Source organism: Cupressus sempervirens, chromosome 10 (assembly GCF_028749045.1).
Source record: "Cupressus sempervirens isolate cs-2001-9-10 chromosome 10, ASM2874904v1, whole genome shotgun sequence".
Taxonomy (NCBI): Eukaryota; Viridiplantae; Streptophyta; class Pinopsida; order Cupressales; family Cupressaceae; genus Cupressus; species Cupressus sempervirens.
In genome coordinates, this window is record NC_143127.1 from 779682952 (window position 1) to 779705715 (window position 22764).

General features: G+C 33.6%; 2 pseudogenes across 1 annotated transcript in view; both read left to right on the plus strand.

The window, feature by feature from the left end:
- LOC149536194 (scopoletin glucosyltransferase-like) overlaps positions 1 to 22764 on the plus strand; it is a 36732-nt pseudogene that overhangs the window by 11203 nt on the left and 2765 nt on the right. The window lies entirely within an intron of this gene.
- Positions 20813 to 22530, plus strand: LOC149536195 (scopoletin glucosyltransferase-like; annotated as a pseudogene).

Sequence of the window (22764 nt, forward strand, 5' to 3'; positions counted from 1 at the left end):
AGATTTTCTCATAGCAAAAGAAAAAAGTCTCCAACCAGCATAATCCCAATCTATGCAAAGAGAAGCACAAAGAAAATATTAATTTTATTACATTTTATAGTTTAAAATAAAGAATACATTAGTTTTATTAGATTTTACAATTTGAAATAGTTTGATAAACATATGTGAAAACTATAGATGGAGAGATAAGGTGTGTGAACTTCATTGAATGCCCTAAAGAAATCAAGGAAGCAACCACCCTAGTAGAATGTCTGCATAACATGGAAGCCAATACAAGGACATTCCATGGACTATTTGCTAGAATGCCTCCAATATATTTGTACTTATGGATGATATATTTTTTCCCAGCATTCTCGAGACAAGCATGATGCTACTATGATGGCTTTAAAACCTACAATAGCCAACCACCACAGCGTGGAATGTTCTTTTACAAATTTTATATAGTAGAAAATCAAGGAATTTTGTCAAATTTCATAGTTGCAACTGCTCTGTAAGACATTTACACAAACTGTGGAAGTATAGACAAGCATGCAAAGTATTTGATCATGGACCTCAATGAAATTTGGTCTCATGTTATGCCTTATTGTGGGACATGGGCAATGAATCTTTCAAACTTATAAGATTTCTACTGCTTATGCCAAAATGGAAGAAGCTTTGATGGTAATAAGCATAGACCTATTAGGCTAGGAAACATGTCTTACTTTTAGTCTCAACCATTTTTTTTTCTTGGTAAGCTCTCTATATTTCATTATCAAGTGTTCCTTTAATTTTTATTTCATTTTCACTTTCAAGTTTTCTAGGCATCATTTTTATTTTCTTTAGTTCCTTGTTGGTGTGCTAGGTCTTGGTAAGCTCTCTACACTTCATTATCAAGTGTTCCTTTAATTTTATTTCATTTTGACTTTCAAGTTTTCTAGGCATCATTTTTATTTTCTCTAGTTCCCTGTTAGTGTGCTAGGTCTCCCAATATGTTTGATTATTGAACATTTACTCATTAGATGTTCTTCTTTACTATAACTTTTAAACTGAATTTATCAACCCTCTCATATTTTATTAGAGTTTATTATTTCGGAATTATTTCTTTCCACTCTAATATGAAAATATTGGTTCTCTTCTTTACTACTAAGTTTTTCTTCCATAGGATTCTATTTTTTAGATCAAATCAACTACATCTAGGTTTACATGAAGAGGAAATCTTCCCATCTACTTTCATTTATAATGTTATCCGTTTAACTATGAAATAAACCATTCAATTCATTACTTTTATGTCAATCTTCTTGTTAATTTTCTAAACAATATTTTAAATCATTAGTCGCAATTTTTACTAATTCTTCTTTAGTTTTTTTTATCTTTGATATTTCATTTATATTAATTTAAATTTATACATTAGTTAAATGGAAATTTATCAAATATAAGTCAATCAATCATTTCCAAGATTTAAATGATTAGTACCTTCTATGAACCATACTTTAATTTTTGCTAAAATTCTTTTACGGTTTGATATTCTTTAAAAAAAATTAGAGTTCTCTATTTAATATTCTAACATGAGTCTTATAGCCAAACTAGTAGATCACAAGATAAATTAGAAAATAAGAAAACATTCAACAAATAAAATTCTATTTAATTATTGTAATATTAAATAATGAGATTCCATTGGAATTTCACCTATCCAACTTATCATCATTATGGAGCACTGACTAGGAGGCCATACAAGGCACTTCAACCCATTCTACCTATCCCAAGAGCACAAAATGAAAACCTTCATTTGGCCTCCTAGCCCTTCTTGGGGTGTCTCTATCAAAATGGCTTCCTAGCTCATCATAAATCTTTTTATTTATCATGTCTCTCCTCAAAAATGAGATAGTTCAATGGGTTAGAATCATAAAGAGAATTTTCACATATGTCATTTTTTCATTAGTAGATATAAATCCCATTGAATTCATATTATTCACTCATAAAAAACAAGGTGGATTATTCTACATTAGACACAAGTTAATACTTATCATATAATTTATTATAATATCCATCATGCCACTATTAAATATTGGAATTGTAGATAATATAGATATAGTGACTGAAATTATATCTTGATTAATCTTCTAAGTGATTCAACATTTTTAACATTTGAAATACCATTTTACCTTCCTCCTTAAGGGAGATTTATATCCCTTAAGAGATGCAATACTTGGAGAAAAAACTTCCTTTATGACTTAGTGTTATAGCTAATGACACCTATTGGGTTTCTATATATATCCCTCTCCAATAGAGTATATCATTGATCATCATTCTTAAAATATAACCACCATCTCTAAAAAAACATATCCATGAAAATGATAGCTAATTTTTGAGCATGTACAAATGTTAACTATTAGTTTCATTCATTGGGTCATAATTTACTTCCTTTTTCAAGATCTCTTTCCCTCTAGAAATTTCAAGCTCCACATAACACCTTCTTCAGGTGGGTTGAGTTGGGAATTATTTCTTATATTTTGAATGACTTGGAGGATAAGTTTGGTAGTTATTTTATTTCTCTCATTTCATTCCAATATGGCTTGATAAATTTTCTCCATGAAGATCCTCACTACATTTCTCCATGTTTAGTCATGGTATTTTTTTGTGTGATAGGGTTAATAGATTGGAGATTTTTTATTTCTTTCTAAACCTTTTTGACTACTTTAATTATATTACATTGACTATTTATGAGTGTAGAAGAATTATGCTAGATTCTACCAATTGTAATGTCTCCTACTAGAGCTTAGCTCAAATTTTCCTAAAAAATATTATTTAGGATTTAACCAATGCTTGAAGGTAGGAGTGGTCTCTTTAATAGGTAATATGATTCTTGTAACCAAGTTAGTATTTTAAAATACTTGTAAGGGATCAAGTCAACATTTCAAAAATAGAATTTTAATTCATTATTGTATCATTCAATAAATGGGGTTCCCTTGATGTTTCATCAATCCAACTTATTATCATTATGGTACACTAGTTAAGAGGCCATAAAAGGTTCCTCAAGCTATTTATGCCCATCCTAGGAGCATGTAATGACAACCTTCATCTAGCTTACTAGTCTACTTGGGGTATCTCTACCAGTATGGCATTTTACTTACTTGCAATCCTTAGTATGTAATATGTCTCACTTCTGAAATGAGATACTCAAATAAATCAAAATCATGAAGGGAGTCATGATGTGTCATATTGTTACTTGGAAGATATAAAGCCAATTAAATGTATATGATGTGTATGTTTGTAATATTCTACCTCATACCCAAGTTAATAATTATCAATATAGGTCATAATAATATCCATCATACCACTATTAAACATAGAAATGATAGATAATAAAATTATAGTAACTAAAACCACATCTTGAACTATTTCCTTAGTGATTTTATATTCTCCCTTTCTACAATGCCATTTTATCTTTGTCCCTTATTGGGATTTATGTCCTTTTGTCTCTATAAAGATATTTGATTCTTGGAAAATGTCTTTCTTTGTCTCCATCATTATAGGTAATCATATCTAATATGTTTTAATTTATAATCTAATTATTGTATGTTGATCATTTTAGAACCATAATATGTCATTAATAATCATTTATGAAGTTTAACTATCATTTATAACAAATCATATGCTAAATCATCATCTTTTAAATAAAATTCTCGTCTTATATTAATGATAGTCAATCCTTGCATTGGTATGAATGTTGACAATTGGTATTGGTATCAAATTTATCATTCACGAGGTCATAATATTTATCGCTTACATATTTCCCTACTTAAGTCATACACATTTTTGTGGAATCAATTGTCATCTTTTTAACTTAGTTTTATATTGGTGAAGCTTAGGACATCCCCCTCAACCACCATCCTACAAAGAAAAAACTAAAAGAAATATGATATTTTGCAAAGATAGAAAAGTTATAGAAAAAATAATTACAAAAATGAATAAAAATTTATTCAATTATTTCATGCATACTTAAATTGATAATAATTAAAACCTACAAAAAAGGGTGTGTTGGCATCCCTTAGGGTAGATATACTAAAAATAACAAAAATACTATTCATTTTAATCCTTGAAAACTTGAATATGGTTAACACTATTTTATTGCAAAGGTAATACACAAACTTATGGCCAAATGAATAAACATAAGATTACAATTGTAGAGTAGCACTAGTAGATGAAGTGAGAGTTAAATAGGTTAGTTACATATACATTTAAACACATTTTCATTTTTAATGTAGGATTATTAAGATCTAGATTGATAAGTTACTAAATCAAGACAAAAACTCAAACCAAAACGTGTGTTATGTCACACTAATCATGTAGGTGTTTTAATATTTAAAATTTATTTTAGTCTTTTGATATAAAGATATATTTTTATTTTTAAGTTAGAATACATCAAAGTCATCAATTTGACACTAGAAATTAATTTCACAACCACCATAGCATTTTAAAAATTACTTTGGTGCCTAAGAAATCACTATAATGACTTAATAATCATATTATCAATTGTGAGAGTATTGAGAATGGTTCTAAGATCATTGGATTTCAAAAAATAATTCACAAAATGAGTGAAAGTAATAAGATTTAGTCAAAATTTGTAAATGCATTGGCACTTAGATATTCAAATTTCAAAAAATAATTCACAAAATGAGTGAAAAATGATAATTTTAGTGAAAATTTGTAAATTTGTTGGCACTTTTAGATAATCAAATTTAATTTTATCCTTTTAATTGTGAGAGAGTTGAGAATGGTTATAAAATTATGACCTTTCCAAAAAATGATTTTAGCAAATGAGAACTAGAAGGATAAGTAATTTGATGAGAATTTGTAAACTTATTGGCATTAAGAGATTGCAAATATTCATTTAAACTCAATATAGAGTAGATATATTTGATTTTAATAAATGAAGTAAAGGTAAAATCTAATAATTTTTATAGGTTTACATATGTAGAGTGGTTATTCTTAGGGATAACAATGTTGGAATGGATAGTGAGCATACCATTAGTGGTATCATTAAATATAGTGTTAAATACCATTTTTAGTTATTGGGTTCCCAACTAAGTCACATTATATAGTCCCTATGTACAAGGAGAGTAAATATCATAGGATATAATCTAGCCCTTGGTGAGCCTAGAGGCAATTAAAATTTGATAAGAGGATTGCTTACTTTAAAGATTAGCCCAAATATGATCTTACTTTGGGTTTTTGAGATGTGGAGGAGAAATCTCAATGACATGGTTTCAAGAAATGGGGGAACAATCTCATACAAATCAAGTATATGAACATTTTTAACATTTGAAAGTCATCTTGAGTATCCTCCCCACTTACCTCATAGGAAATAAGGAATCAACGTAGTTATTGTATAAGTGAGATCTCATATTTAATAAAGACATATAAGAACACATATAGTTGGAAATTCAACATGCTAGCTCATACATACAAAGGTTAAAACATGATTTTGTAGCTAGGAATAGGGTCTCTCATCTTTCCTATGGTTATCATGGGGTGCTTACTTTATAATGTGTATCAAGGGACCAAGTACAAAAATTCCCTATGAAAATAATATGAAAAGATCTACTTTAGTTTTTGTAGTTTACTATTTGTTCTTAACTTATACACATAATTATTGAGATAAAGATATGTTATAAAATTGAAGGAAGGTGATGAAATCACTCACTTTACATGAAGCAATGTGATCTTGTGTTTTGATAAGTAAGAAACATTACTTCTTTATTGATAAGCAACAAGAGAGTTCCATATAATAATATAATCCCATAATAATTAAAAGAAAAATTGCATCCTTATATTTCTTGATAATATAATCCAATTTTCTAAATAATTATAGAAATTGAAACTATATATATATATATATATATATATATATATATATATATATATATATATAATTTAACTTTTTATACAATAAAGTTTGCAATGAAAAAAGTTATGGATTTTTTTTTTCTAATAACAATGAACCTATTTATCCAACTAAATCAAACATTTGAAGAAACTATCATTGAGTGTTCATTGGTTTTATCAAGCTTGATAGTATAAACCCTATGTTTTAAATTACTCCTTATGACATAGTACCTATTTTTATTATAAATACAAAGTTCCATGGTAATATTTATAAATCAATAAGACCATTGGAAAGAACACTCTATTGATTTCTATAAGTTGGTTTCATTACTTTTGAATAGAAGAGTCCAAAAAAAATCTTGTACAAAGAACTATGCATTTTCACTATTATAGGAAAATGATTCATTAATTGTTTAGATAAGAGTCTAATTTTCATAGAGATGAAACAATTAAAGTAGCTCATCCATAAGAATAGATTTATTGGTGGCAATCTAGAAAATAGTACATGCCTTGTATTTTCTTTCACATTTTGAAGTTATGTCTATCATGATGGTTTTAGCTACAAAATCTTATAATGGCTATGCATAGTTTGTTCCAAATCTCTAATTTTTGCAGAGGCAAGGAGGATGTTGATAATGGATGTGCCACCCTATTTCAAATCTCTTGTTTCTTCCTAGGGAAGGAGGGTGCTAGAAGGCAACTTTTTCATTAGACCTTCAAATTATATTAGCTTCAAAGCTTCTAGGCCTTAGAAAATAAAAAAATTCCAAGTTGTGCAAAGCCTACGTACCTATTTGGAGTTTTTATACCCGTCAATTACATTTTCTTGAAAGTTCCTAAAACCTTCTCGGAAAATCTATTTTTCGAATTCCTTGGAATTATGGAAAAAATGAGAATAGATTTCTTGGAGGTATTCGATGAAATACTTCATGTGCCTTGTTTTTGCATCTATAGTTTACACATATGTTTATCAAATAATTTCAAATTGTAAAATCTAATAAAATTAATATTTTTTTGTGATTTTTTTTTTTTGTATAGATTGGGACTACGCTAGTTGGAGACCTATTTTTTCTATTAGAAAATCTTATGAGACTACCCATGTCATTTTTGGCCATAGAAGTTTATCTCTGTAGTGTGGTAGCTTTGAACTATGTGTCAGTGGGTGGAAAAATAAAATTCAAAACTTTAAATTTACCACTCACACCAAAAAAATCACTCATGATGAAGGTAAGAGGGATGTGTTATAGTTGGGGCCCACCTCAAGCCACCAAAGAAATACTTTGAGTGTGCTAGCTAAGCCCTGCCTTATTGCACCTCTTAGCACAATAGTTCAAGTCATTGGTGAGTTGTACATACTTAGTTGTAATTGACATAAGGACTATAGTTTACAGATATTTCAATTTTCAAATCTAACCATTAAAAAGTATTTTACAAAAAATCATATAGGTATCATACATAGATCTATTATCACATTTTGGTTATTATGGCATGTAAGACCTAAAAAATCTACCATTATAAAAATGTTCATCCAAAGAACATTCATGTGTTGTACAAGTTTACATTCATTGTTTACTTGATTAACAAGGGTTTGCAAATTCTCATATGTGGTTGATGAGCATTGATTTTAGTCATATTTTTGCATCTGTGATTTGGTAATGAAGTTATTTTTTATTTGAGCTTGCACATTGCTTATGATTTCATCTATTTTCTTAAGGTTGTTTGACTAGGGAAGTTATAAGATTTTCTTTCTTTATTGTTTTTAGAGAAAAGAAAGATAGAAAATTATTGTCAATTCCTTTGCAATAATAAAAAATGCAACATTTTGATATGGAATCACATGCACTACCATTGTACCATCATGTTGTGGAGTCCAAGCGTTGGTTCTTGATTTAACAAGATTTGAACAACCCAATGATAAGAAAAAAATTCGAAGGAAAGGGGGAGTACATAGTAGGATTATGGGAGAGAGAGAGCGAGAGAGAGAGAGAGAGAGAGAGAGAGAGAGAGAGAGAGAGAGAGAGAGAGAGAGAGAGAGAGAGAGAGAGAGAAAGAGAAGAGGGGGAAAAAAAAGAGAGAATGAGATAGGGGGAAAGAGATGAGAGATCAATCTTACATGGAAGAGAGAGGTTGTATATAGTATATTTATGGGAGAGGGGCAGAGAGAGGGGGAGGGAGGGAGGGAGAGAGAGAGAGAGAGAGAGAGAGAGAGAGAGAGAGAGAGAGAGAGAGAGAGAGAGAGAGAGAGAGAGAGAGAGAGAGGGAAATAACAAAAATTGGGAGAGATAGGGGGAAAGAGATGAGAGATCGATCTTACATGAATGAGAGAGGTTGTCTATGGTATATTTATGGGAGAGGGAGAGAGAGAGGGAGAGGGAGAGAGATAGAGAGAGAGAGAGAGAGAGAGAGAGAGAGAGAGAGAGAGAGAGAGAGAGAGAGAGAGAGAGAGAGAGAGAGAGAGAGAGAGAGAGAGAGAGAGAGAGAGAGAGAGAATGAATCTTAGTGTTAGGATAATGGGGTAAAGAGGTTGGGTAGATGAAGAGAGAGGGAGAGTGAGATATGAGTAAAGAAAGAGGGGAAAGATATTTTGGAGGAAACATAGAGTGTATGGTAGGATGATGGGGGAGATATGGAGAGAGGTTGGAGAGAGGAAGATAGGGAGAGAGTGATGGAGAAGATGGAGAGAGGGATTTTGAATGGGAGGCATGGCTTATGGAATAGAAGGATGACATGATCAAAGAATTATAATATTTAATCTATAGTTATGAATTTAGGCTTAGGTTTTTAATCAAATAATCTTTACCTAAGAAGAAGACGATGAAGAAGAGTAGTATTGAAGAAATAAATTGTGTTGACTAAGTGTTGTTGCAAAGGCTCAAATGAAGGAAGTTGTGATCATAGAGGAAGACACATACTCAAAAAAGGATATAAAAATATATTTTATTATGTTTGGGAAATTTATTCTATCTAATTAAGTAGCATAGTGTAAAGTACATATCATTTGCTAGGTTGTTCTCTCTAATAATTGTGATAGTAAAATTCATTAATTAGTTGACCCTAAAAGGTCTAAATAAATCTTCTAACAATGTGACATTATCAAAAGAGTGTTTAAAATATTCCAATAATGATTCTCCTAATAGTTTGGTATAAGACTTTAATAGGTGTCAAGTGAAATCTCTTAATTAGGTAGCATTTAATAGTGCTTTTGTAACCCTTAATTGGGCAGGCTCCTAATAGAGTATATTCTAGAAGAGTACAAATATTTGTAGGCATCATTCTAACATTGTGGTTTTCATCCTAATTGGGTTTCTACAAGATATGTTTGGTGTTATTATTGTGTAGATGTTTTATGTATTGCATGAATTTTAAATATTTACTTTACCAATAGTGTTGGTAATAGTTTAAAGAAGTTTTAATAGGTAAAAAATGTATTATAGAGTTTATTGGGACTATATGTTTGTTTGGGTTGGTGATTACTAATTGACACCGAATGCTAGCCCTGCCACCCCCCTCCCCATACTAGGGTTGAAGTTTAAATCATGGTTAATATTAGGATTAGGTATGGACATATAATTATGGTCAACATTTTGGTTAGGTTAGGACTTTACATCATGGTTAGTAGGGCTTTGCTAATGATTAAGATTTAGGTTTACCATTAGGATTGGGCATTATGATTTATAATTATTTTTTAATGTTTGGGCTATGGTCTTATTTAGGATTAGGATTATGTTAGGTTTGGATTTAGTATTTGGTTTAGGATTGAAGGTTAGGTTTATGATTAGAATTTAGGATTTATGATTATCTCATAATCTTTTAACATACTTCATCTCTAATATAGTTCCTCCAAAAAATTTGATACCTATGATAGTCTTAGTAATTCTCTACACATATGACCTAATAGTTCATCTTCTTGCATTCTGTAACATAGAATTTCAATTTTGAAACTTCTCTTTCTTTGTATTATCATCACCTTAAGATTATCTTTATAACCTAGTCCAAATATCAGATGCCGACCTTTTACCTCAATTAATTCAACTTATGAAATTGTGTTGATTGGAGCTTCCCTTGTAGTTATGTTACATCAATAAATATTCTTTTCTTTATATGTGCATAAATATCTAGATCTATTTCTTTCTTAACCTCAACTTCTATCTTTGTAATCAAGTAGTAGTCAATTCTCATGTAGATCAAGTGTGTTCACATCTTATCCTTTCAAATATCATGGTTTTTACCATCAAACTTTGGACTTTCATTCCTATAAGCCATGTATATCCTCAAGCTATTAAATTTTCTTTCTCAAATAGGATTGATGCCCGATACCACTTGTTATAAGCTAGGTTTATCGTTGCACCAAAAGTTCAACTTGTTAATGCTAGATACAACCACTAGAATTATAGAACATATGACATTAGTTAAGCCATGTCATGTATCCTGAAGGGGAATGTTGGTAGTTAGTACAAAAACATTAACATATACATACACCTACTTGGTTTTGTGATGATTACATTTAATCTCACAAAATTTTTCTGGGGTAAGTGGGAGCCTACTATTGGTAATGATTTCTCGACTACACATTTATATATATTATCAATATTTTATAAGATAGTAGTAGTTGTGTCACAACATGAAATATATTGAATAAGTTATTATAAAGTTATATTGTATTAGGAATATGGTTAGGGTTAACATTTATGTTAGGATCAGGGTTAGTGTTTAACACCGTGTTAGGGTTAGGGTTAGGGTTTAGGGTTCTAGTACCTTTATAGTAGGATACACCTTCATATTATAATTAATATTATGATTAGGATTATCATTTAAGATTAACATTTAGGGTTTAGGATTAGGGTTATTCTGAGAGTAAGGATTTACATCATTGTTATCTATTATGTTTAGAGTTGTGATTTTATAAGGGTTAAAGCTTAAGGTTCTTGTTAGGATTATCATTTAGGGTTCATGACTAGGATTATAGTTAGTATTGAAATTTGGGTTACGTTTATATGATGGCTAATATAATGGGTGATGATTATGGACTATGGTCTATGATATTTATTATAGTTAGGATTGAGGTTTTTATCATGGTTAGGGGTTAGGGTTAGGGATATGAGATTTTTTAAATATTTATGTGATGGTTAGACTTAGTTTTGGGTTTGGGTTATGATTTTGTTTAGGATTCATATTATTGTTAGGCTTAGGATTTAAGGTTTAGGTTAGCTTTTAGGATAAGGGTTAGGATAAAATTTATATTGTTAGGAGTTGGAGTAGGGTTAGAATTATGGTTCAAGGTTAGGATTATGGTTAGGGATAATGTGATGTTATAAATAAAGGTAATATTTTAAGATAATCCTTGGTTAGGGTGAGGGTTCATTTAAAGTTAATGCGAGAATTAAAGAAAGAATTGATTTAGTATTATAATTTTGTCAATTTGAATAGTGTTAAGATTTAACTTGCAAGAATTAATGTTAAGATATAGGGTGAGAATTAGTGTTAAGATTTAATACCAACAACAACTATCAATATTAATAGAACACAAACAAAAATGACTAAAATACCTTCAATAGGAAAAATACTTAGGGAATAAAATCATAGCTCTCGTATAAGACTAAAATAAAAATAAACTCAAATAGCTTACTAATATACAAAAAATTAGTATAATAAAAAATAAAAACATCGTGTGAAATTAATTCATAAATTATAATCATAAGTAAAACCTAATCATATTTCTAATTGAATAATAATATGAAATTTATTTAAATAATAATCCTAATTCTAATTATAAACTTAAACCTAATTTTAATTATATTCTTTTGGATCTCTAACTCATTTTAATGTTATGTTGATTTGTCATGTTTGATATGAACAAAAAATCTTTTAGGGCATTTTTACTCTTCTTCTTACCTAGCGTCCCCCACTGAATTGTATATATATGAACAAACATTCCTAGTTTTTAGGAAAAATATAGAGTATGGTTTAGTAAATGAACATTTTGCCTTGTGTCAAAATTTATAATTATATATTTTAAGAGTAAAGGAATAATTTTCTAAACCATCTTGGACATTCAAAATAGTGATCCTTGGCTGAGGAAGGAATGACGACTGGAGCGATGGTGTTGCGCATCTGCAACTTCTCGCAGAGCTACTATGATTGGGCATGCGTAGGGGACGAGGATGGTATTGTTGCATGGGGAGGGGAGCTATCTTATTTGTAGGTCTATTTTGCCAGTTTTGTGAGGTTGCTGTGCAGGATTTGATCATTGTGAGGGCTCGTGTGAGGGCCTGGTCAAGTCCCATTGCTGCGGATTGACCAAGGTTGAGTGGAATATGGTGAAGGGTGAGCCCACTAGGGCATCACCTATTGTTGAAATGCATGATAAGATGGATTCGAGTATGTTGGGACATGAGGCTAGGGTTTTTGAGAACACCCTCTTCTCTCAGAATATGGATGTGACAGATTCAAGCTTGCCTGGGGGATTACAGATTACTAAGATCAATAGTTGTCTCAAGTGCTGCAAAGAGAGATCCAAATTGATTATTCCTTTTGAAATGTTTGCGGATGATGTCAAATATTACTCTAAACATTCACTGTACTGCAAGTTTTTGGGGATGAGAGTCTTGCTTCAATTTTTGGAGAATTGGGCCTGGAGAGTGTGGGATCCAGAGGGTGAAATAGAGGTCACCTTGCTTGCAAACAAATTTTTCATGGTTACATTTAATTGTCTCACTGATTGAAATAGGGTTTTTGAGGGTAGGCCTTATTTTTATAGCTAGGTTGTACTCTTAGTTAAACCATGGCATATAGAATTTAACCCATTCGAGGAGCTTCCAAATCCAGTCCAGGTGTGGGTTCGGTTACCCAAATTTCCAATAGAATGTTGCAGAGAGGATGTTCTTCAAATGCTTGCATTGATGCTAGGAAAGATGGTGGGACCTTCTACACAAACTTTGGGTAAGAAAGTGATGAATTTTGCCCGAATTTGTGTGGAACTTGATTTAAGTAAACCATTGCCAGATGCGGTGGAAATGTGTGTAGGATCACATTCTTGGGTGCAACAATTGGACTACGAGACTCTTCCTTTTCAATGTCATCTTTGTCACGAATATGGCCATCTAGTGAGAAGATGTCCGAAGGCCAAGTCAATGAAGCAGCAACGTCTACCCCTTCTTGTAACACTTCTAGTGTTGATAAGGGGAAGAAGCCTGCTACAGGTGAGGCCAAGGACGCTGAGGGGTTTGTCCAAGTTAAGGCTCAAAATCGTAATAGAGGTCAAAAGAGGACTTTAATGGAGAGACAAGATGAGGATACATTTAACAGGTTTGAGGTTTTGGATGAATTGGTTCAGCAAGAAGTTAACCTAGTATTAATTAGCGTAGAACCCTTGGTGGCGGAGTCTGGACGTTTGATTTGTTCTACTTTCCTCCTTCTCTATCTCAGATGGAATCTACCATGCCTTTGGTCATGGATGGATAGATAGGGACTCAGATGATTTTAGAGCCAAACATTGACTTGGGTCAGGGGGTGGAGGATGTAGTTCTACCTACAAGGATTATGGTTTCAAATACAAATAAGCTAGGTAAATCTGCTTCTCATTTGGGCATTCTCCAAAATGATGGTAGGAAGAGTGTTTCAGAGAAAAATGTTAAAATGGGGCACAAGAAGAATTTGGAGAAGATTAAGATGATAGGTGAGACTTTGGTGGAATCAGGTTCTGTTAAGACTTTGGATTCCCATTTCTCAACTCCTCTGAAATGATCATTATTTCTTGGAATGCAAGGGGCCTGAACAGCAGCCCTAGACAAAAAGCTATTTGGGAATTAGTTAGAAATCATTCCCCTGATGTTCTTTTTATTTAAGAGACTAAAGTTTCTATGGATTGTATGATGAGTATGGTACCTAAATTATGGAGAAGTGGTCAAGGTTAGTGCAATGAAGCCAAGGGATCTTTAGGGGGTGTGGCTTGTCTCTGGAACCCACGAAAGATCCAACCTCTGTTGTGGATTTCTTTCAAATCCTCCTTATCCATGGTGGCTTTATGCATTGAATTAGGAGAATCTGTCCTTTTCTCCAATGTTTATGCTCCTATTGATTTTCAAGGTAAGCTTCTAGTCTAGAATAATATTCATTTGGCTCGTAGCTTATTTCCATACTTGCCATAGATTATTGCTGGGGACTTTAATGTTGTTCTTGATTTAACTAAAAATTGGGGAGGTAATGCAAGACTGGAGCCCTCTTCTATTTTCCTTCGGGAAAATATTTCGGCACTCAAGCTAGTGGATATTAAGCCTAGCAATGGTCAATTCACTTGGAATAATAGAAGGGTGGGTGACAGCTGCATTGCCGAAAGATTAGACCAATTTTTGGTGTCCTACTTTTGGGTGGGAGGACTGTGGTCTTCTAATTCTAAAATATTAGACTGGAGAGGTTTAGATCATTGTCCCATTAAGCTAGTCATCTCTTCAGCCCATTTGCCTCAAAAGCCGTCATTTAAGTTTCAACTCATGTGGCTTAGGGACCTAGACCTTTATGGCTGTGTAGCCGAATGGTGGAAGGAAAGTAGGCCTACTTTTGGGACAACAATGTATATCTTTGCTAAGCTCCTACAATATGTAAAATATCAGCTCAAGTGATGGAACCGACAGTGCTTTGGGAACATTTTCTAAGTGAAACATGAGGCTCAAGTGGAGTTGAACAATATTACCAGGTTGATTAGGGAGGATGGGGTGTCAGAGTATTTATTGCGAGAGGAAACCAAGGCTCTAAAAAATTTGGAGGAATGGGAGCTAAGAGAGGAAATCTTTTGGAAACAAAAAGCTTGGGTTGAGTGGCTCCAGGAGGGGGACAAGAACACTTCTTTCTTCTTCAATTCGGTGAAAGCTAGACAACATGGTAATTGTATCTAATCCTTGGTTACTGATAGGGGGGAGGTTATTTCCTCTACTCAGGATATGTTGCATAAAGCTACACAGTATTTTGACTCTTTATTTAGGGAAGAAGCGTAGGGAGATTTGGTTGTCGAGACCCAGGTCCTTTCCAATATCCTGGCCTTAGTCTCTTTGGAAATGAAAGAGAATCTAATGAGCGCCATATCACTGGGGGAGTTGGAGAAGATTGTTTTCCAGATGAAAAAGGGGAAGGCACCTGGTCCTGATGGCTTCCTGATTGAATTCTTCCAGGAATTTTGGGATATTCTAAAATTAGATTTACTGGCAGTTGTTCAAGAATCCCAGAAGAATAAGAAAATGCTTTGGGCCTTGAACTATACTTTCCATGCTCTCATTCCCAAGGGGGAGAAGGCTGATCAACTAAGTCAATTTCATCCTATTTTTTTATGCAATGTAACTTATAAAATTATATCTAAGTTGATTGCTGAAAGGCTAAAAAGGTGTCTTGCAATGCTTATCTCTGAAGAAAAAAGTGGTTTTGTGGAGGGGTGTCAGATTCTAGATGGGGTAGTTGTGGCCACTGAGACTATTCATTCCATGGCTAATTCCAAGGAAAAGGCTATGTTTATCAAACTAGACATGGCCAAGGCATATGACAGAGTGCGCTGGTCCTTTCTTCAGAAGGTTTTGAGAGCTTTTGGTTTTGAGGAGGAATGGATTCGATGGTTTATGAGTTGTGTTAATTCAACTTCATTCTTAGTCTTGATCAATGGGGAGCATTCTAATCTCTTTGGGGCCTCTCGAGGTCTGCGGCAAGGTGACCCCCTCTCTCCTTACCTATTTCTTCTTTTGGTGGAAGGTTTGGGATGGTTGATTAAAAGGAATGTGGAAGAGGGCTTTATTTTGGGATGGCAATGGGAAGGGGGTCTTCCTGTACAATCTCACCTCCAGTTTGTGGATGATACGGCTTTGATGGGCATGGCTACCATTAGGGAGGCTTCGAATATGCATAAGGTGTTGGATATTTACCTAGGTGCATCAAGACAGCTAATCAACGAGGGTAAGTCCTCAATTTTTTTCTTCAACACTCCGCCCTCTGTTCAACGGAGAGTTGCTCATATTCTCAGGTTCCAAATTGGTGGCCTCCCATTGCTATACCTTGGGATCCCTATATCAGCTGGTAGGAAGTTCGCAGAATCATGGTAGGTTATTTTGGATAAATTATGGGACAAAGTGAATCATTGGACTCACCGCTGGCTATCTTTTTTTTGCTGGGTCCAACTGATTCAATCTGTGGTGCAAGCTCTTCCTCTTTATAGGCGTATGATTTAGGTGGCACCGATGAGCTTTGTTAGGGATCTTGATTCCTTAGCTAGGAAATTCTTATGGGCTAGAAATTTATCCTCAACTAAGTGGATCCTTATTAAGTGGGAGATTGTCTGTAGCCCAAAAAGGTTCGGTGGCCTTGGCCTATGACAATGACTGCTATCTAGTACTGCTTTAGCAGCCAAACTATATTAGCATTGGTGTGTGGAATAGGACTGGGTGTGGGCCAAAATTTTGTCTCATAAGTATTTTTTTGGGATCCCACAGAGTGATATTCCCCGGTATAGCTTGATAGGGAAAGGCTTGGTGATCTGGACTACTCTCAAGAAGGGGGTTATGCTCATAAAGGGAGGCCTATTTTGGATTTTTAAGAGGGGGTTAGAGGCACATTTCTGGCATGACTCTTGGGATGGCCATCCTCCCATAGTTGTCCAATATCCTCACTTGGGCCTATTGTCCCAATGATTTTTTGAGGCAAGATGGACCAAGGTTAGTGATTTCAAATCACTCTCCATTTAGGGACAATTGGTGGAAGTAAGATGGAAGAACCTAGGGGAGTGGCCTAATTTGGGGATGGAATTAGAGTGTGGTGAGCTTTATCATATTCTTTGTGGTCGTGATTGTAGCACCCTTATGGAGAGTGATGTGTTGGTCTGCTCTCCTAATCCTAAGGGTGTCTGTCTACACTATGTCTACTAGGTATCAAGAGTTTCTCTCTCAACAATTGGTTGGGAGGGAGGTTCACTGGTGGAAGAAGGTATGGAATAAATTCTCTTGGCCAAAGTGCAATTGCTTCATTTGGACTTTGTCTTGGAATAGGTGTTTGACTTGGGATAATATTCATAAGAGGGGCTTTGTTGGCCCTTCGAGGTGCATTCTCTGTGGTGGTGGGGAGGAAGATGTACATCACTTATTCTTCCGTTGTTCCTTCACCTTGCAATTATGGCATTACTGGTAGGATGTTTGAAAATGCCCATGCATTCATGCATCCTCCTTGGTAGAGTTTTGGATGAGATTGGGAAGGCCACCCTCTTCAGCTCCCTTCTTGCAAGATGCTTGGTATGCTGGTCCTATCTTCTTGTTGTGGCAAGTTTGGCTGGAAAGGAATCGTAGAATCTTTAGAGGTGAACACTTGGGGTTTCAAAAAGTTTGGATTAGAATTCTGGGGATGATCCAAGAAACTATTGAAGCCAAGAGCGAGATTGTGTTGCCACTAGAGAAAGGCCATGCTGAAATAGTTGGTAGGTTTGGTATATAAGAAATCTCTCCAGTCTCGACTTGTATTAGGAGAGGGAGACATGCAAAGAAAAGAGTTCAAAGGTTGGGGAATTGGCTACCCCCTCCAGAGGGTTTTTTGAAAATTAATACAGATGGCTACTCCAGGGGTAATCTAGGTTCAACTGGGATTGGTGGGATTGGAAGGGATTACTCTAGATCTGTGGTTTTTGTTTTCTCAGCCAATAAATGGATACAAACTATTAATAGGATGAAAGGCTTGGATATCCTATATGCCTTGAAGCAAGCTTATGCTCTAGGATGGCGGAAGGTGATTTGTGAGGCCGACTCTCAGGTCCTAGTTAATATGCTGGCAGTTGTCTATGATAGTGTAGTAGATATTACAAGTTAGTTCTTTAATGGATTCAGTATCTTATGTTCATATTCCAAGGGAATGGAATAGGGTGGCTGATTGTCTAGCAAAATGGGTGTCAAAAATTATAGGCGGCCGAAAGATTGAGGAGTGGGAGCAGATGCCCTATGAGCTATGTCAAGACTTGGAAAGCATTTTGGTTGATGATAACAGTGGTACTGGGGAGTGATGTTTATTGTGGTTGGGGGACTGAGGACTTTGGTGTTCCCTGGGGCCTTGGCCCTTTGATGTTTTGTATTATGTTGTTCTAAATTTTCAATAAAGTTTTTACCCCTCTTTTTTCAAAAAAACAAAATTTCTAAACCATCTTACTTTTTTCTCCTCAAATTATAGTTTTAACAAAATTTTAAATATTATAGAACATTTCTAATGGCTATATAACTAAAGACAATTTTTGTAGCATATATTGATTGAAATAAATATTATTCAATGTGGAATTCTACTATTTTAAAAAAAAATGTATTTATTTATATTCTCAATATTCTCATATATTGAATTTATTATATTATTCATATTAAGTGTGAGATATTATTTAGTTTTCACAAATATAGGGTTGAATGCACTTGTTTCAAACTCAACACATATAATTCTTTAACAATATTAACTTTTCCTATTTAGAATTTTAGGATCTTTAACAACGAATCAATCTTTTTTATTAAACTCATTAACATATCAAAAAAAAATTAAACTTTTTTAAAATTATATTTTCTTAGATTTGATATTCTCAATTTATTTATTTTTTAAATGTTAAACTTCTAATATTTTATATAAAAAATATATTTATAGATAAAAAAGAAAATTTTTGTTGTGTAGTTTTTAAATATTATATGTCTAACTTTTAGGTATTCTATGTATGATATAATGACATATTATTAGATAGTACTTCATTAAGTCATTTTATCAATAGTTTTATTAAAGTTCTATAATATTCTTAAAGATAATTAATTGAAAATTTTAAATGAAAAATAAATTAGTTTAACTTATATATCATAAAAATTTAGAAAATAGACTACCTATTCAATGTCTTTTATATTATTATATTAGTATTTCTAAAATTGCTTGCTTTCTTTTAAATTATTAGATCATAATTCCTACCATATTTACATCTTTATTTAAAACAGATTAATGTAATATACCTAAAATAATTAAAAGACACAAGTTATGTTATTCTTTCGAATTTAAAAAAAATATTCTTAAAATATTATTTAATAGAAAATATATATAACAAATCCAAACAAATAAATTTGATAAAAATAATATAATAATAACATTTTATGAAATATTTTATCATTCTAAATAGAAATCAAATCTTTATTAAGAAAAATGCACTCCTCAATTTTTCCAAGCAGAGCAAATAATTCTAAAAAATGAAAGCAAGAGAAATAATTTTGAAAACATTAACACAACACCACTTTCACATAGTTGTTATAATGATTTGAATTTCCACAATTGTAATAATAATTTTCAGGTCAAGTAAAAAAGATTAACAAATGGGAAGATGATAGGTTGAAGTGGGCCCTCCAAGCTATCCCAACATATATGATTTGCATTGTATGTATGGACATCAAGCCTAGAATTTAATGGTTGTGTTGGTCATTTTAGCACTTTTGGACCGTATATGATAGATTGAAATTTTTTTAGACCATATGAGTTGATAGACTAAATTTATAGAATGTCGTCAATATGATATAAATTTATCATTAAACCATCAATATTTATTATAGGACACTCAAGATTTTACTTAATAATATACATAAAGTGATTTATTTATAATCATTTAAGATTTTGTTAAAATAGAATAATTTTTTTTTTTAAATAGTTTTAATAATTTACAATATTATTATGTAATCATTTTTATATTTTTTATTATATATTTAAGCAGATAGGCTTCACTCCATGGAAGATCATGATCGGTTTGTTTGGATGATCTTGCGCTGGGAAATAAGAAAGCTGCCATCAATTTGTGGATGGGGCCAAGGAAAATAAAATAAAACTATCAAACTACGACAACCAACAAGCACATATGGAGTAGTCTAAAAATTGCCGTATCTTCTTCCTCATATACACTCTTAAAATACATATTATAGATATAACTCTATGGTGAATGATACTCCAAATAAACTAAAATAATAGTTTTAAATCAAAATAAGAGACATCAAATTAATATAAATTAAGCTCATTCTTCTAGGAAGTGAGAAATGTGAGCATTGAATATATAGATAGAAGCAACAAATCTAAAGCATAGGGGAAAGTTCAAATTATATGATTATAAATCTAGCTTCAATCAATTTGAATTGGAAATAAAATGTAGTTATTTTACATCCACACAACATTAATAAATAAATATGTCACTATCGGCGTAACCCTTGCACCCTTCAAAGGTGCAAGTGCTAGTTATATTGATTTGAAGTTATAAAATTTGAAACTTGCTTATTTTATTTGAGATGTTTTAAATATTACCATTTTAAAACAATAAGTTCATAAAGACTTTTTATAAGTTGCTAATTTATATTTATTATTTTCTAATTTATTAAATATTTAAATTTATAAAGATTTGTTAAACTTTTTTTAAATCAAAAAATTGACAATCAATTTTCTTATTTGTCATTCAAAAATCATTTGATAGATAGGGGTGACCATCGAATTCTAAGCATGATGGACATGTTTTTTTTCTTCTCTTTCCATCTACATGTTACTTTTAGCATCATAGATGACTGTGCTGATGCCTACAAGTATCATATAATATAATATATTTTGGCTTCATGCTCGACAATGATAGGATAATTGACAAGCACAACATTACAATGAATTTGTTAGATTTGAAATTTGATTTACATTGTAATATATAAAGATTGTATACGAGTGAACCTTCACTTTTCTAGGAAGCTATTTACTTCTAAACCATGGGTAGGGCAAAACAAGTTTGCCTTTCGCATACTATTTTGCCTTTTTAAAAAGAAAATCTTAGCGATGAACATGCCCTTATTTGGACGCTCCTCGTGCATTGTCGACCCTCAATACCATTCACTTTTTTGGATGTTTCCACGGTATTCTCTTCTCACACGGCACTTCAAACTGAAACTTAGTATTACCGAGCTTTCACTATTATCTTTATCTTAGTATTGTATTACCTGGGGTTCGCTATTATCTTAGTCATTTAACATGACTCGTAAGGCTGGGATTCTACACCTTATCAACAATATATATTTGAAAACTCCTGTGTAGAATACCAGGCACAAGGAAGCTCACCACAGCCATGAATACCCTGCAAAAGCCCCACGTCGTAATCGTGACGTTTCCTGCAATGGGTCATTGCATCCCATCTCTAGACTTAGCGAAAATGCTCGCTTCACACTCTCTCACCGTCAGTTTTGTCACCACCCGCAAAATAGAGCACCGTCTACGAGGTCTCGTGCACGAATCCCGCCAGCTCTCTGCTCATCTCGACATTCAGCTGGTCGGCCTAAGTCCTCTCGACGCCATTGAAGGTCTGCCTGAGGGATGCGAAAGTATGGATCTTATGCCACGTGCATCTTCTCTCTCCGTTCATTCACTCGTCGAGGGGCTTCGTGAGCCATTCGAACAATGGGTCGAAGAGCAGAGCAATCTCGACCGATTTGTATAATCAGTGACTTATTCGTCGAATGGACTGTTCAGTCCGCCAAAAGATTTGGAACAATTAGAGTCATTTTGGCTCCTGTGGGGCTTTTGGAACCTCGGTATTCCACGCCATCTTCCGCACCATAACCACTGATGGTACGCTGCGCAAGGAGTACGATTGTGTTATAATGGATGATATCTTGTCATCTCCAGTGAAATTTACCAAGGAACAGATGCCTCAGAGATTTCTTCAGCCAGATCGAGAGGGTCTAATCTTAAAGTTTTTAAAGGCGAAGATGCAGTCGATTGGAGATTGCTGGGGAATGCTCGTCAACACGTTCGAGGATGTCGAGCCTCGTTATCTGAAGCCCGTTTTGCCTATCGGTCCCGTGGTTCCTTTGGGCTGCATTGCTAATAGGAGAGGGAAAATATCGGACATCAGCGAGCAAAAGTTGACGCAATGGCTTGATTCTCAGAGCCCCAATTCCGTTTTTTATGTTTCCTTTGGAAGCCAGGCGTTTCTTTCGCCAGAGCAAACAAGGGCTCTGGCCAGGGGTCTTGAAGGCAGTCAAACGTCTTTCGTTTGGTCCATTAAGGTTTCCCCAGAGATTACTTTATCTGCAGAATTGAGCAGAGAAGAATTATGCGCCTCCTACCTTCCAGAGGGATTCATGGAGAGAGTTAAGGGGTTGGTCATATGGGGATGGGTACCGCAGCTTGTCATTTTGTCCCACCCATCTGTGGGTGCGTTCATGAGCCACTGCGGGTGGAATTCGACTCTGGAAAGCATTTTGATGGGCGTACCGATGGTCACATGGCCGATGTTCGGAGAGCAGCATTTCAACTCTAAGCTGGTCACTGACGAACTCGGCATTGGCGTCCAGTTTTGCCAAGAGAGGGACACGATTCCTTGTGAAGAGAAAGTGGAGAAATGTGTAAGACTTGTCCTCGGTAGCGACGAAGGTAAAGAGATGAGAAATCGTGCTGTCAAATTTCAGATAATGGCGAAACAATCTGTCGGAGGAGGAGGATCTTCGACCCTGAATTTAGAAACTTTTGCGAATGCGATGCATAAGCTCATGGATTGTAAGGCTGAGGATGGATATGATGTAAGCATCTGATGTAGTATTCAGAAGTTACGTCATTGATTCAATCAACTTCCTTTTAGTAACCGTATTTCATGGTAACGTATCACTTGATTCCTAATTTGCACTGAAACTCTTTATGAATAATCTACTATGTGTTTTTAAACTCTAGGAAAAGCATATGTGCGAAACTTTTAAATTTCGTACATTTCACGTTGCATGAAGTGCCCATAACACAGCTATGTCGCTGTGAAAGAGCAACTAGTATAAGCGAGATGTGGTTCGACTCCACTTAAAAACAGTGGGACACAGATGATCCTTTTTGTTGGTTGGGGTTAGCTCCTCGTAATTAAATACCTAGAAAAAG